At 41.6% G+C, this 17,473-nt stretch overlaps 1 long non-coding RNA gene across 1 annotated transcript; it reads left to right on the forward strand.

Annotated features, from left to right (window-relative positions):
- Window positions 1-1,114: 1,114 nt before the first annotated feature.
- On the forward strand, window positions 1,115-15,217 carry LOC110935279. Its single transcript, XR_002589008.2, has 2 exons — window positions 1,115-1,378; window positions 15,016-15,217. It is a non-coding gene; the product is annotated as an uncharacterized LOC110935279 (long non-coding RNA).
- The last annotated feature ends 2,256 nt before the right edge of the window (window positions 15,218-17,473 follow it).

Here is a 17,473-nt window from a genome sequence, read left to right on the forward strand (position 1 = left end):
AACCCTAACCTTCCACCAAATCTGCAACCACCATTGCAGATCTGGTTCCCGAAGAGAGAGATGGGAGATGGTGGAAAGAAAGAGGAAGAGTGATGTTTAATTCTGATTATTTCCGAAGAGAGAGATGGGAGATGGGGGAAAGAAAGGGGATGATAGTTTACGACGGTGGTGTTGGTGTTGGAAGTAGGTTACGGCGGTGATGGTGGTGGTGGAAGGAGGAGGCGATGTTGATGGTAGAGAAATGGAGCAGAGAGTTTGGAATATGGAAATGGGAGTTTTGTTTCAGATCTTAGATCTGGAATGAAGTAAGGAAGTTTTTTTTTATAAGTGTAGCCATTATAAATTCTAGAGAGAGAATATGTAAAAAAGTTGTCAGAATTCTCATAAATGTACCTGTTACATTTTCAGGCTATGGTAAATTGACGTAAATACCCCTCTCTTCAACTTTATTCATATGTGATGTGGCTGAATTGTAGCCACACATGTGGGTTTTCAGGGTTTAGTCAACTGGAGTGGGTTTTCTCCTTATAATTAGCCTATATATATATATATATATATATATATATGTAAAGTGTACTTTACAATATTGCTTATCGTACATTACGTACGCTTCAATCTCAGCCGTCAGATCATCTTCCCGCATTTTAAAATCGCATGTTGTTTTTTTATAACAATTTCGCATGTGATAATTTTTGATAAATTCGCATGTTGCTTTTTTTGTACCAATTTCGCATGTGATAATTTTGATGAAATAACATGTTTTTTTTTATAACAATTTCGCATGTGATAATTTTTGATGAATTCGCATGTTGTTTTTTTGTACCAATTTCGCATGTGATAATTTTGATGAAATAGCATGTTGTTTTTTTGTAACAATTTCGCATGTGGTAATTTTGATGAAATCGCATGTTAAAAAACCAACATGCGAAATTGTTACAAAAAAACAACATGCGAATTCAATGCGGGAAGATGGTCGGACGGCTGAGATTGTAGCGTACGTAATGTACGATAAGGGCATTTGTACGTTAACCTAACCCTATATATATATAGTGAACCCATGCTTTAAGGGTATTTTGGCCTTTTTGTTCTTTTCTTTGAAGAATGTGTTTTCTACTTTTCACCAACCAACACATTTCCCCACCATCCCCACTCGATTATACCCCAACCCATCATCCATCACCTTTTTGTACTTCTTATCTTCTTAGAAACCATTTCTTTTTCAAAACTCCATTGTTCTTTCTTCAATTTTCTCTGCGTTAGAATGGGAGATCCACACCAATAATGGAAGATCTTCCTACATACTCTCCCACCAATGTTATCCCGAACCGCTTTATCCTTGATGAATCTTCGGCGACTCACGGTGGTTCATCTTCTTCAGGTGTGTGGTGTGTGTTTTCTTTGTGTGTAATGTGTTTTAATGGTTTACTTAGTCTGTTTCTTTGTTTTGTTCAAGCATAAACATGTATAAAGGTTTCCTTAGTTTGTTTCTTTGTTTTGTTCAAGCATAAACATGTTCAAGCATAGTCTGTTTTAATGGTTTACTTACTTAGTTTTTTTTCCATCGGTGTTTATATGGTTTCCTTAGTTTGTTTGTTTGTTTGTTATCTCCAAGCATAAATCTGCATAGGAATTATAATATAATGGACTGTTTTATCACAGTTACATTATTTTGATCTTTTTCTCATTTGAACTTTATGTTTTAACTTTTTGAATAGGTTTTATGTTGATTTGTTTTTGAATATGTGTTTATATGATTTTGTTTTTGTTGTTTCTTTCACTGTTTATATGAATTTGTTTCCCCCTGGTTGAATTGTTGATTTGTTTGAATATGTGTTTATATGATTTTGTTTTTGTTGTTTCTTTCACTTATTTGAAAATTCTGTAAACAACTGTTGTAACACGTGTTATAACTTTTTACTCTGCCGTGCGTTTTCTTTTTATAATCCCCTCCTCAACGTAAAGATACATCAAATGTAACACGTGTTACAACAGGTTTTTACCTACTTACACGTCTCTATTACAAATGGATGAAAACAGTTTTTTAAAACATCCACGGTGTAACACTTGTTTATTTGAAAGTTCTTAAAACAACCGTTGTAACACGTGTTACATCTTTTTACTCAGCTGTGCATTTTCCTTTTTATAATCCCATCCTCAACGTAAAGATACATCCAATGTAACACGTGTTACAAAAGGAAATTACCTACTTATATGTCTCTATTATGTTGATTTAAACAATTATTTAAAAACATCCACTTTGCATCACTTGTTTATTTGAAAGTTCTTAAAACAATTGTTGTAACACGTGTTACAACTTTTTTAATGTTGTGCATTTTCCTTTTTATAATCCCATCTTCAGCTTGAAGATACATCCAACGCAACACGTGTAAGATTTTTCAAAATATCCATTTGTACCACTGGCTATCGTCCGGCTTGTCACTTATTTGAAAGTTCTGTAAACAACCGTTGTAACACGTGTTACAACGTTTTACTCAGACGTGCATTTTCTTTTTATAATCCCCTCCTCAACGTAAAGATACATCAAATGTAACACGTGTTACAGCAGGTTTTTACCTACTTACACGTCTCTATTACAAATGGATGAAAACAGTTTTTTTAAAACATCCACTTTGTAACACTTGTTTATTTGAAAGTTCTTAAAACAACCCTTGTAACATGTGTTACATCTTTTTACTCAGCTGTGCAATTTCCTTTTTATAATCCCTTCCTCAACGTAAAGATACATCCAATGTAAAACGTGTTACAAAAGGAAATTACCTACTTACACGTCTCTATTACGTTGATTTAAACAGTTATTCAAAAACATCCACTTTGCAACACTTGTTTATTTGAAAGTTCTTAAAACAACCGTTGTAACACGTGTTACAACGGTTTTAAAGTTGTGCATTTTCCTTTTTATAATCCCATCTTCAGCTTGATGATACATCCAATGCAACACGTGTTAGGTTTTTTACGTGTTACAAAAGGTTTTTACTTAATGTAATAGTAAGTTTAAATGTTAAAATGTTTTTTTTAAGATTGGCTGTTAAATGTTAAAATGTATAAATGTAACACCCCGTGTTTTCGAATGTCAAAGTCAAAGTCAAAGTCCAAGTCAACTTTGACTTCTTTGACTGTAAATAGTCTATTTCATATTTTATTTGTATTATGTGGAGTAAGTGTTGTAATCAGAAAGAATCGAAGCAATCGAATGTTTAATCGACGCGAACCGATTTACGGCTGTGAATAGTAGGAAGTAACAATGCGATAAAGTTAACTAATCAGTAATCAAACCGATCTAACCATCATCGAACTCGAATCTCGAATTACGCGAACTCTGGTTGTTGTATTACGTGTGTGTGTGTGCCTTATGTGTTACCTGTGTGTGTTTACTTTACGTTTTGTGTGGTACTCAATCGAAACTTGAAACTCGAATCGAATCGAATGCAATCGAAATCGAACTATGACAAATGGTAACGTTAGGATAGGGTGAATATAGATGATTGTATGTTAGATATAGTAGTTGGGACTGAAAGTAATTTGAATAGGAAACTCTATCGTACTCGTATCGTCTTCAATCGAAATCGAAATATCGAAAATCGTCGCACCGAACACTCGAACCAGGTTGCTATTCGATCAGGCTGTCAGCCGATCGAACAGCCCAGCCGATCGAACAGACTGTTCGATCGGGCAGGCTGTCCGATCGGGATGCCAGCCGATCGGCCAGCCCTTTCCTCTTTTGGAGCCTATAAATAGGGCTGTCATTGTCACTCTTTACCACTTTTGGAAAGTTCTGACCGACCAGCTCGTGCTCCTCTTCTTTCCTCAGATTTCTTCCGATTTCGGTAAGTTTCCAACCTAAATCTTGTACTTTCTTAATCAAAGCATGCTCCTACACCTTTCTATCTTTCGATTTTTGATTTCTAACCGTGAAATCACCAAGATCTGGGCATTCTTGGGTGATGTCATCATGGTGTTCTTCAAGAACACCATGTCCTGACTTCAATCCACCATGAATAGCTTGGATCTAACCGATTTCCACATAAGCAAGCTAAGATCTACCGAAGATCTAAACATTTCCATGATGTGAAGGATTGAAAGAAGGAATTCCAACTTTCTTTCAACTCTTTTACGCTCAATGCCTACAAACCGGTAGAAACGGAGCTCGAGCCAACTCACCAAATATTCTAGTGGATGAGTGGTTCAAGATTCGGATTCTATTTACGAGGTTCACCGATTTTGGGTTAAACATTAAACTACTGTTCCGAACCGTTCACTGGCCGGATTTGGGTGATTCTTGTCCGGACAGGTGAAACAAGTAAGAATGGAAGTTCCATGGTTCAGCTCGGTATCAAACTACCTCGATATAACGTCAAATAACCAAAACAGCCAAGTGTTAGACGAACAAGCCGACCAGGTCAGGATGCTAACCGAACGGTTAGGCTGTTCGAACGAACAACCCAACCGATCAGACAGGCCAGCCGATCGACTAGGCCAGCCGATCGACTAGCATGTGGCCCCACAATTTGACAAGCTCATGAGGTATGGTATTGAACGAAGTAATGTCCGATCGAACGAATGATTGGTAAACATTACTCTTCAGATCATGAGATACTATGCTTCAACACTTAATCGATTTTCAACTCGTTCGACGCATTGGAGTGCCGCCCGATCGAACATGCTATCAGAACGAACAGGCTGTTCGATCGAATATGCTGCTCGATCGAGTGACACACTGCTGAGAACTATTACTGAAGTTCCTAACCGATCGGTTAAGCCGACCGATCGAACAGACCGTTCGATCGATCGACCTGAAAGGTAGGTACACTTCAGAGTTCTCAAATGCTACAACAAAAACTTCAAAAGTTCAAACCATCATACACAAACACATCCTACTCAAGGGAAGAAACAATCCACTCGAACAGTCCAACCGGTCGAGCCTACCGGCCGATCGAGCAGGCTGTCCGAACGGATTGTCCAGCCGAACGAACAACCCGCTCGATCGAACCTGCCGTTCGATCGACCAGGCTGTTCGACCCACTTACACTTGTTTCCATTCTACGTGTATTCATCGTTATGCTATCGAACTGTTCAGGCTAACCCTACTCTCAAGCGCTCCCTTCAATCCATCAATCAACCGCTGTGAGTATACTCGATCCCTTTTTGCTTATAGCACTTTTGGGTGTTACATACTTTACTTATCAAAATCACTATAGAACACACCACTCAAATGTTTGAACGCTAACCGAATTGCATGTATTACGTGACTAAATGAATGCTTGTTGATTGTGTTTACACGTGGAATGTTGTCTACCTGCCTTAACGACGTAGTACTATAGTTTGGACTCAGCACCCGTTCACACGGGGGTTGTTAAGGACAATTACTTGCATGGATTACGGTGGTAATCATGTATTGCGAACCGTCTCGGACGGTCAACCCGCAGTCATTGGTATCGATAGGTCCATGTCGATAATTAACATGCTTCGTTTTCTTCTGTGTACGTGCTGGTTACGCGTAAACTATTTTAAACTCTATATGCTATTATCAAACTTGTATGCTCACCTTTACATTATGTGTATTGACTTTATTTTAACGTATGTGACAGGTGTTTAAGATGTTTGCTAGCTAGGAAAGCGAGGCTAGAATAAAGCTCTAGAGGCCCCCAACAAATAGTTGTCTGTCAGGAGAAAGCAACTAGAGCATAGTTGTCTGTAGATCTTGTCAGGCTGGGTCTTTAGGAGCATTTGAACAATATTTATTTGTTTTATTTAAATCTGAGTTGTCGGAACAGAATATTTGTCTAGCTGTTATCTGTAATAATTTGTTTGTTATTTGGGACACGGTATGGGACGTGTTAATTTAAACTGAATAGTGATGATAATTGTTATGGAAACTTCTGGACAATCTGTTTCGCTCAGTGCCATGCCCCAATGATTCCGCCATCGGTTGGGGTGTGACAGATTGGTATCAGAGCCATAACTATAGGGAATTAGGCAGGACACGACCTAGTCCGGGTCGCTGTCTTAGAGACCTAGACAATAGTTAGGAACCAACAGACCAAGTTTAGGTGCTATATCCTGCTATCCTACGCTATCACTGCACTCGGAATTTTCGAATAAAATCAAGCGGTTTGGTCAAGATTAGGTGTGAAAACCGCAAACTCCCGACTAAATTACTTGATCGATGTCGATTTTATCAATTTATCAATGATTTCCTCATTATTTTCGATAACGAACGAGGAGAATTATACCAAATCAGGAGTGAAATCCATATTTTGATGAATAATCTCCTCAAATTTTACTAAAACAAGGAAGAAATTGCTAAGCCAGGGGTGAAACCCGAATCTTGGCAACTTATTCCAACTTTTACTTATCTCACCAAAGCCTCGACGGACTCCAACGACCTGAACTCACAAGTATGACCTAGGGAGTACGCGTGGAATGCCCAAGAATCGAGGCAGAAACGCGATCCCGAAAGTCGGAAAATGACGACAAGTGTACTGCGAATAGTCGAATCACTTTGGGTAGTCGATGTCTAGTAGCCGCAGACAGTCCATTTCCTCGATTTTATGTGTTTCGATTCTGAGCCCGCAACTGCCGACTCTGATGCTTCGTCGATTTTTTTTATGTGTTTTATTCGTATTTGCCTGTTTATGTGTTTAATTTTGATGATTCGTTCGATTTTTGCTATCACTTCGATCGACACACACGACTCGCATTGCCCTGCTATCTCAAAACGGTAACAAGTCGCTGCAATTCTAGACGATACTATGCTAGGATATACACTATGCTATGTTGTACTCGACATGCTATACAAATATATGCTACTATTCGATATACTATACACGGTCGCTATATACGAACGACGCACGAGCTGTGAATAATAGGTTTCTGTATTCTGACTTCATCCGTGATTAAGTGCCTACATGCTTATGTGCTTCTGTGATTATGTGTTTCTGTGCTCTATGTGCCTATGTGCTTCTGTGATTACGTGAATCCGTGGTTGTGTGTCTACGTGTTTATGTGATGCGTGATTCGACGTGTTTCTAAGCTTTAGTAAGTAGTAGACGTGTTAGGTGAGATTCGATTTGTTGTGTCTGAGACATACGACGATGTCTGTTGCAGACCATGTTGTCATCTGGACACCAAACCCCACTCACTCGCCAAGAGAAGAGAGACAAACGTCTCGCTACTATCATCGCCAAGAGCGTGGCAAAAGCTGTGAGTAATGTCTTCGAAAATGCCAGCAAGTTATCTGAAGAGTCGCGAATCGACGCTCCTAAGGATGCCAGCAAGACTGGTTTCAGCTTCAAACAGTTTAAAACATGCGGACCCAAGGAATTCACCGGAGAAGATGGCCCTACCGCCATGTTTCAATGGTTCGATTCAGTTGAAGTCACTCTGCGCCAAAGCGGTTGTCCTGAGAATCTCCGCACCCTCAATGCTACAGGCGTCTTCCAGTCCCGAGCTCTAGACTGGTGGATGGCCGAACGAAACAAGCACGGAAATGATGCAGCTTATGAGCTGACTTGGGAGGAGTTAAAGGCAATTATGATGGACGAATTTTGCCCTCCCCATGAATGCCAAAAGTTGGAGGACGAGTTTTGGAACATCAAGCAGAAGGATGGAGACAACGCTGCTTTAACTGCACGCTTTAAACAGCTCAGCATCATCTGTCCCGATCAGGTCAAGACGTCAGACATGGCCATCAAGAAGTACATTCGATCTCTACCCGATTGTGTTGTCGATTTCGTTCATGCCACCAAGCCATCATCGATTGAAGAGACCTACCTGCTTGCCGCTGAGATCAATGACAAGCGGGTAAAGTCTGGTTTCTGGGATAAGCATACCAAGTCTCTGCACCAAGCCAACGCCACGTCAACCGTCGACACCACCACTGCTCAACCCTCCAAGTCATCAAGAAGAAAGAAGAAACACAACAACAACAGCTCCAGCAACAAGAATTGTGCTGTGACAACAACTGCTGCCCCTATGCAGGCCGTACCGGCTCAGCAGCAGTCTCACCATCGACAAGCCCTAGTGATCAATGCGCCGCCAGCTAAGCGCGCTTACACAGGTCCCCACCCGCTCTACCCGACATGCTCATACCATCATCCGGTGGGAATCGCCTGTCGTTTCTGCGCTCACTGCAATCTTTACGGGCATTTCACTACAAACTGCCGCTATGGTCCCCGTCAAGCCCCAGCCCAAGCCGCCGCTCATCAAGCTCTACTTCCAGCCCCTCAAGGCCAACCAGCAGCTCAAGCGCCCGCAGTCAATGCTCGAGTCTGCTTTGCATGTGGTGACCCTAACCACTTTGCAAACATGTGCCCGAACCGGGTTGTGAAACAAGAACCCCAGCAACAGCAACAACAACAGCAGCCTCAGCAGCAACAGCCAGCAGCCCGTGCCAGAATCTTAAACATCAATGCTCGTCAAGCCCAGGCTGACAACAACGTGGTTAATGGTACATTCCTTGTGAATGGTATTTATGCATCATGTTTGTTTGATACTGGAGCCGATAACTGCTTTGTGTCGTTTGAATTCGAGAAGCTCCTTAGTCGTAAGCGTTCTTATCTTCCCTCGTCATTCAAAGTCGAAGTTGCTACTGGAAGGACCGTCGCTGTTAAATCTGTTCTCCGTGATTGTACCCTCGAGCTCAACAATCACCTCTTTCCAATCGACCTTATCCCGATGCAACTCGGAAGCTTTGACGTCATAATAGGCATGGACTTTCTTCGCGAAAACCATGCTGAAGTTGTGTGCTTCGAGAAGATGATTCGATTCTCGCTCGCGAATGGTGATTTATTGTGTGTGTACGGTGAAACAGCTTCGAAAGGTCTTAAACTTATATCATGCGTCCAAGCTAGCAAGTATCTCCGCAAGGAATACAGCGCTTTCTTGGCCAACATTGTAGTAGCGGAGAAGGAAAAGAAAAAGAAGGTTGAAGTCAAAGACGTTCCAGTGGTTCGTGAATTTCCTCAGGTGTTCCCTGATGATCTTCCCGGACTACCGCCAAGTCGTGATATCGACTTCCGTATCGACCTTATTCCTGGAGCTAACCCTGTTGCCAAAGCCCCTTACCGACTCGCGCCATCCGAAATGAGGGAACTCTCAAACCAACTCCAGGAGTTACTTGAAAAAGGCTTTATTCGCCCGAGCACCTCTCCTTGGGGCGCGCCAGTCCTTTTCGTCAAAAAGAAGGATGGGTCGTTCAGGATGTGCATCGACTATCGGGAATTGAATAAGCTGATCATCAAGAACCGTTACCCTTTGCCTCGAATCGACGACCTATTTGATCAGCTGCAAGGTGCCAAGTGTTTCTCGAAGATCGATTTACGTTCAGGCTATCATCAGTTGCGTATACAAGAGGAAGATGTACCCAAAACAGCCTTTCGCACTCGATACGACCACTATGAGTTCGTTGTTATGCCTTTTTGTCTGACCAACGCACCTGCGGTTTTTATGGATCTGATGAATCACGTGTGTAAGCCTTATCTTGACCGTTTCGTCATTGTGTTCATCGACGATGTCCTGATTTATTCCAAGTCGAAAGCCGAACACGCACAACATCTACGTTTGGTTCTCGAGTTACTTCAGGGGAACCAACTTTACGCCAAGTTCTCCAAGTGTGAATTCCGGTTGGAGGAGGTTCAATTTCTGGGTCACATCGTGAATAGTCAGGGTATTCATGTCGATCCCGCGAAGATTGAAGCAGTTAAAAGCTGGATTACGCCAAAGAACCCGTCTGAAGTCCGATCATTTCTTGGATTAGCGGGTTATTACCGACGATTTATCGAAGGATTCTCTAAGATCGCTGTGCCGCTTACCGCTCTTACCCATAAAGACAGGTCTTTTGTTTGGGGAACTGAACAAGAGTCTGCTTTTCAAACCCTTAAGCGCAAGCTCTGCAATGCTCCCGTTCTCACGTTGCCAGACGGAAACAACGATTTCATTGTCTACTGTGATGCTTCTAACCTTGGTCTTGGCTGTGTTCTCATGCAACGAGACAAGGTTATAGCTTAAGCATCTCGTCAGCTCAAAATCCACGAGAAGAACTATACAACCCACGATCTCGAGCTAGGCGCAATTGTTTTTGCATTGAAGATTTGGCGACACTACCTGTATGGTACCAAGTGTACGATCTTCACCGATCACAGGAGTTTACAACACATCTTTAATCAGAAAGAACTTAACATGCGTCAACGCCGATGGGTAGAACTTCTTAACGATTACGATTGTGAGATTCGTTATCACCCAGGCAAGGCAAATGTTGTTGCCGACGCACTCAGCAGACGGAGTTATTTGCTCAGTATTCGCAATACCCAAGCCCAGCACAACCTCGAAGCTCTCATCCGCGAAGCCCAACATGCTTGCTTTAACGAATGCACTTTGAAGAAGGAGAGAATCTACCATGATGGAGCTGAGCTAGTAAGCAAGGCAGATGGGATTTTCTATTATCTGGACCGAATTTGGATCCCTAAGCGGACCGATTTGTGAAAGATTATAATGCACGAAGCCCACAAGTCCCGATACTCTATTCATCCCGGTGCTGACAAAATGTACCAGGACCTTCATTATAAGTACTGGTGGCCGGGTATGAAACGGGATATCGCTCTCTATGTTGGAGGTTGCCTGACTTGTGCAAGAGTCAAGGCTGAACATCAACGACCTTCTGGCTTACTCGAACAACCTCCAATTCCCATCTGGAAGTGGGAGAGTATAGCTATGGATTTCATAACCAAACTTCCACCCACGCCGTCAGGTCACGACAGCATTTGGGTTATAGTAGATCGTCTGACCAAATCAGCCCACTTTCTACCGATAAGGGAAGACTACAAGGTAGAACGACTAGCCCGAATCTACACCGACGAGATCATTCGTAATCATGGTACGCCTCGTGACATCATTTCAGACCGTGACGCTCGGTTTACTTCGCGACTGTGGGAAACGTTTCAAGCGGCCCTTGGTACGTCGCTTAATCTGAGTACTGTATTCCATCCTCAAACCGACGGACAAACTGAAAGAACGATCCGTACTCTTGAAGACATGCTCCGTGCGTGTGTTATAGATTTTGGTGGTAGTTGGAACAAACATCTGCCGCTAGTCGAATTCTCGCACAACAACAGCTATCATGCCAGCATACAAATGGCACCGTTTGAGGCTTTATATGGAAGAAGATGTCGATCGCCTATTGTATGGTACGAGATCGGTCATTCGCAGTTAACCGGTCCCGAGTTACTACAAGAAACGACTGACAAAAACCTCCAGATTCGCGACAACTTGGCAAAGGCCAGGGATAGACAGAAAAGTTACGCTGATAGAAGACGCAAGCCCTTTGAATTTGACGTTGGCGACTACGTACTCCTAAAGGTATCACCTTGGAAGGGGATAGTCAGATTTGGCAAGAAAGGGAAACTAGCGCCTCGATGTGTTGGACCTTTTAAGATTCTGGAAAGGATCGGAAAAGTCGCCTACAAACTCGAACTACCGGAGGAACTTAGTAATGTCCACCCGACTTTCCATGTGTCAAACCTCAGAAAATGCCTAGCTGACCATGATTTGATTGTACCTCTCGACGATCTTCAGGTCAACGAAACGCTACACTTCGTGGAAAAGCCTGTCGAAATCATGGATCACCAAACCAAGCAACTCAGACGCTCACGCATCCCTATCGTGAAAGTCCGATTGGAAGGCAAACGAGGCGCGGAGTTCACTTGGGAACTCGAAAGCGACATGAAGGCCAAGTACCCGCAGTTGTTCAAATAAAGATCTGAAGCATCAAATTAGTAATACACAGTGCTGTGCAGCTTTGAGCCTAATTTCGGGATGAAATTCCCTAAACAAGGGGAGGCTGTAACACCCCGTATTTTCGAATGTCAAAGTCAAAGTCCAAGTCAACTTTGACTTCTTTGACTGTAAATAGTCTATTTTATATTTTATTTGTATTATGTGGAGTAAGTGTTGTAATCAGAAAGAATCAAAGCAATCGAATGTTTAATCGACGCGAACCGATTTACGGCTGTGAATAGTAGGAAGTAACAATGCGATAAAGTTAACTAATCAGTAATCAAACCGATCTAACCATCATCGAACTCGAATCTCGAATTACGCGAACTCTGGTTGTTGTATTACGTGTGTGTGTGTGCCTTATGTGTTACCTGTGTGTGTTTACTTTACGTTTTGTGTGGTACTCAATCGAAACTTGAAACTCGAATCGAATCGAATGCAATCGAAATCGAACTATGACAAATGGTAACGTTAGGATAGGGTGAATATAGATGATTGTATGTTAGATATAGTAGTTGGGACTGAAAGTAATTTGAATAGGAAACTCTATCGTACTCGTATCGTCTTCAATCGAAATCGAAATATCGAAAATCGTCGCACCGAACACTCGAACCAGGTTGCTATTCGATCAGGCTGTCAGCCGATCGAACAGCCCAGCCGATCGAACAGACTGTTCGATCGGGCAGGCTGTCCGATCGGGATGCCAGCCGATCGGCCAGCCCTTTCCTCTTTTGGAGCCTATAAATAGGGCTGTCATTGTCACTCTTTACCACTTTTGGAAAGTTCTGACCGACCAGCTCGTGCTCCTCTTCTTTCCTCAGATTTCTTCCGATTTCGGTAAGTTTCCAACCTAAATCTTGTACTTTCTTAATCAAAGCATGCTCCTACACCTTTCTATCTTTCGATTTTTGATTTCTAACCGTGAAATCACCAAGATCTAGGCATTCTTGGGTGATGTCATCATGGTGTTCTTCAAGAACACCATGTCCTGACTTCAATCCACCATGAATAGCTTGGATCTAACCGATTTCCACATAAGCAAGCTAAGATCTAACGAAGATCTAAACATTTCCATGATGTGAAGTATTGAAAGAAGGAATTCCAACTTTCTTTCAACTCTTTTACGCTCAATGCCTTCAAACCGGTAGAAACGGAGCTCGAGCCAACTCACCAAATATTCTAATGGATGAGTGGTTCAAGATTCGGATTCTATTTACGAGGTTCACCGATTTCAGGTTAAACATTAAACTACCATTCCGAACCGTCCGCTGGCCGGATTTGGGTGATTCCTGTCCGGACAGGTGAAACAAGTAAGAATGGAAGTTCCATGGTTCAGCTCGGTATCAAATTACCTCGATATAACATCAAATAACCAGAACAGCCAAGTGTTAGACAAACAGGCCAACCAGGTCAGGATGCTGACCGAACGGTTAGGCTGTTCGAACGAACAGCCCAACCGATCGGACAGGCCAGCCGATCGACTAGCATGTGGCCCCACAATTTGACAAGCTCATGAGGTATGGTATTGAACGAAGTAATGTCCGATGGAACGAATGATTGGTAAACATTACTCTTCGGATCATGAGATACTATGCTTCAACACTTAATCGATTTTCAACTCGTTCGACGCATTGGAGTGCCGCCCGATCGAACATGCTATCAGAACGAACAGGCTGTTCGATCGAATATGTTGCTCGATCGAGTGACACACTGCTGAGAACTATTACTGAAGTTCCTAACCGATCGGTTAAGCCGATCAATCGAACAGACCGTTCGATCGATCGACCTGAAAGGTAGGTACACTTCAGAGTTCTCAAATGCTACAACAAAAACTTCAAAAGTTCAAACCATCATACACAAACACATCCTACTCAAGGGAAGAAACAATCCACTCGAACAGTCCAACCGATCGAGCCTACCGGCCGATCGAGCAGGCTGTCCGAACGGATTGTCCAGCTGAACGAACAACCCACTCGATCGAACCTGTTGTTCGATCGACCAGGCTGTTCGACCCACTTACACTTGTTTCCATTCTACGTTTATTCATCGTTATGCTATCGAACTGTTCAGACTAACCATACTCTCAAGCGCTCCCTTCAATCCATCAATCAACCGCTGTGAGTATACTCGATCCCTTTTTGCTTATAGCACTTTTGGGTGTTACATACGTTACTTATCAAAATCACTATAGAACACACCACTCAAATGTTTGAACGCTAACCGAATTGCATGTATTACGTGACTAAATGAATGCTTGTTGATTGTGTTTACACGTGGAATGTTGTCTACCTGCCTTAACGACGTAGTACTATAGTTTAGACTCAGCACCCGTTCACACGGGGGTTGTTAAGGACAATTACTTGCATGGATTACGGTGGTAATCATGGATTGCGAACCGTCTCGGACGGTCAACCCGCAGTCATTGGTATCGATAGGTCCATGTCGATAATTAACATGCTTCGTTTTCTTCTGTGTACGTGCTGGTTACGCGTAAACTATTTTGAACTCTATATGCTATTATCAAACTTGTATGCTCACCTTTACATTATGTGTATTGACTTTATTTTAATGTAAGTGACAGGTGTTTAAGATGTTTGCTAGCTAGGAAAGCGAGGCTAGAATAAAGCTCTAGAGGCCCCCAACAAATAGTTGTCTGTCAGGAGAAAGCAACTAGAGCATAGTTGTCTGTAGATCTTGTCAGGCTGGGTCTTTAGGAGCATTTGAACAATATTTATTTGTTTTATTTAAATCTGAGTTGTCGGAACAGAATATTTGTCTAGCTGTTATCTGTAATAATTTGTTTCTTATTTGGGACACGGTACGGGACGTGTTAATTTAAACTGAATAGTGATGATAATTGTTATGGAAACTTCTGGACAATCTGTTTCGCTCAGTGCCATGCCCCGATGATTCCGCCATCGGTTGGGGTGTGACAATAAACTTCATAATTTATTCGGAATATCTCGTTTATTTTACAAATAAAAAGTCGTGTTTTTTTGGTGGGATAATTAGCTACATATGTAGTAACAACGTTACACAAGTTACTTGTAGTTACCCCAACCCTTTTTTGGACACAAAGGGGGGTTGCACATATGTAACACATGTTTGTAACATGTGTTACACTAGAGAGGTAACACATGTATAGCCACGTTACACATGTTACATAGGAGATTAATAAGTTTTAACTATAGAAGATTAATATTGATGTACTTGTTTTTTTCATAGGTGAAAAGATGTTTTGTGTTCAAGATGAAGATGGTTATCAAGAAGCGAAGCCCGCCGAAGGATTACAACGCATCATCAGGTTTTCGTGGTGACGATGGTGTGTTTTTTGGTTGGCTGCTATGTGTTGTGAAGATGGATGTTGTTGTGAAGACCATTTTTAGAAGCATTACAACTATGGATATAGAATTCATTTTTATTTTCATTGTTAGTATGCCCATTTTTGGATGAATACGGATGTTGATGTGACGGCAATTTTTTTTGGGATGCAACAACTATATGTAACATGTGTAACACCTCGAAATTTTGTGTCCAATAATGTGTTGACACGTGTCATGAGTTTACACGTGGTATGAAATACTAAATAAAGGACTAAAGTTGACAAACCTTGAAAGTATGTAAATTCGAGGGTTAAAAATGTCAACGAGGGGTAAATATACTGTATAGTAACCCTAAATGATGCTCGTACCTTCAAACGAATAAATCATGGATCGTACGGAGCGAAACGCGGAAGAAAGTGAGAGATTACAAACTACAGGGGTTAATTGTGTCAACATGTTTAATTTATACCTCTGAGTGACCCTCTGACAAACCCGAGGCTTTGTAGCAGTAAAATAAGCTCACTAGAATATACTATATAAATTTCGCGAAGTTCCGTTTTAAAACGAGAAAGTTATGATCAAATTCGTATGCGAGGGGTTAAAAGTGTCAACAATAAAAGTAAGGCTTTTCGGATAGTAATTAAACTAACCGGGGACTTAACAATGCGGGTAAAAGTCACAAGGCCCTTAATTGTAAATAATCGAGGGCCAAATCGCAAAGTTACCCCTTCGAAACCGAAAGGTCAGGTTAATGATTACAAAAGATTTGAAAATCTTGGAAATCAACCCTCAGGCGGGCCGCGTGAAGGAAACAAGCAATTTAATGCGGGCCGCGCGCCACCTGAAGATCCGTTCACTAACATGAGGATTCAGGCGGCCCGCGTCCAAGTGACCTGATCATTAATGCGGGCCGCGTGAAGGTCCCAGATGCAGAATTTTTGGACAGATTCATTGTTTGAGCTTGTGAACGACCTTGTGTGCATTAATTGAAGCATGGGCGCCCTCTACATGCCCCCTAGCACCCAGGGACACCTGCTGATCATCCATGAGCAATCCTAGAGTGAGTTGTAATGATCTTGTGCACCATAATTCACTATAAAAGGCAAGGCATTGCACCATTGTGAAACACACCTCAAACCTGCCTTCTAGTTCATCTCTGGAACTCTCAAGCATTCTTCTAACATCCCTAGTCGTGCACCAAGCTTCTGTAAGTTGCCTAACCCTTTGTGGTTTCGTTTTTCCATAGTTTTAGCTTAAAAGTCAATCCGTCGTAATTGACGATTGACTTTGCGATAAATCACAAATGGTCCAGTGGTTTGTCGAATCAAAGATAGTTATATGTTGGTAATCATGTGGGCTTTAAACCCCTAAAAGGGCACCCTCTGATTCCCATTCTAACTAGTCCGAATGTCGAGTCAAACGTGCTTAGAAAAAGTCAACAGATATGCTATTTTGCGATTTCATGCATAATCAGTAATGTAGATGATGTGTAACCTGTTTAAACACTCATAAAACATGATAATAAGTATATTAGCTAGTCTAAGCTGGTTTGATCCGACCAATTACTGTTTTGACCCGGTTCGGAGCCGAAAGTCGCAAAACTTTGACTTTTGCATTGACTTCAGTTCTGATCCGTTAAAGTATGATTTAGATATGCCTTAGGACTCTCTTAGGACCAGGTTACAGGATGGTGTAACCCTCTGTGACCGGTTCATTGTTTGTCCGAGTCTTTTACACCTTTCCGTTAAATGCTTAAAAGTTGACCGTAACGCCATTTTTAATTTAAAACGAGAATTTCGGATATATGAAAGAACCATAACCTTAGTTACTGATTTCTAAGCATGTCCCTAAAATTTCACGTCAATCCGAGGTCCAGAATAGGAGTTATGCTAAATAGCGCAAATTAAGGAAACTTTGTAATTAAATAGCGCAATTAGCATAACGCCTATCTAAACCCAGATTTCGACACCAAACCTTTTACACACTGATGCAAAATAATATTTTGGGATTTTTAAAGATTTTTAATTATTTTTAACCTGCTCATAACCTGCGGTTATGGCATCGGTTCGGTAAATACCGAATATACCCTTTTCGGCCATAACTTGAGTTCTACAAGGTCTTTTGACCCGATTCCAGTTGCTACTGATTCTAAATAATAAATAAAGTATTTTGGACTTTATAAACTGTTCGGGAAACTCATATTTCCTGTAGAACTCAGAAACCTCTTTTATAATCTTTAAAAAGACCGAAATACCCCTACGGGGCATAAAATGGATTTAAACTCGTTACGGGCATTATGGAAGGTATCCTACTGATACCACAACCTCTTTAAAGCATATTGACTTAGGAAACCAGTGTAG

This window comes from Helianthus annuus, chromosome 4, assembly GCF_002127325.2.
Source record: "Helianthus annuus cultivar XRQ/B chromosome 4, HanXRQr2.0-SUNRISE, whole genome shotgun sequence".
Lineage (NCBI taxonomy): Eukaryota > Viridiplantae > Streptophyta > Magnoliopsida > Asterales > Asteraceae > Helianthus > Helianthus annuus.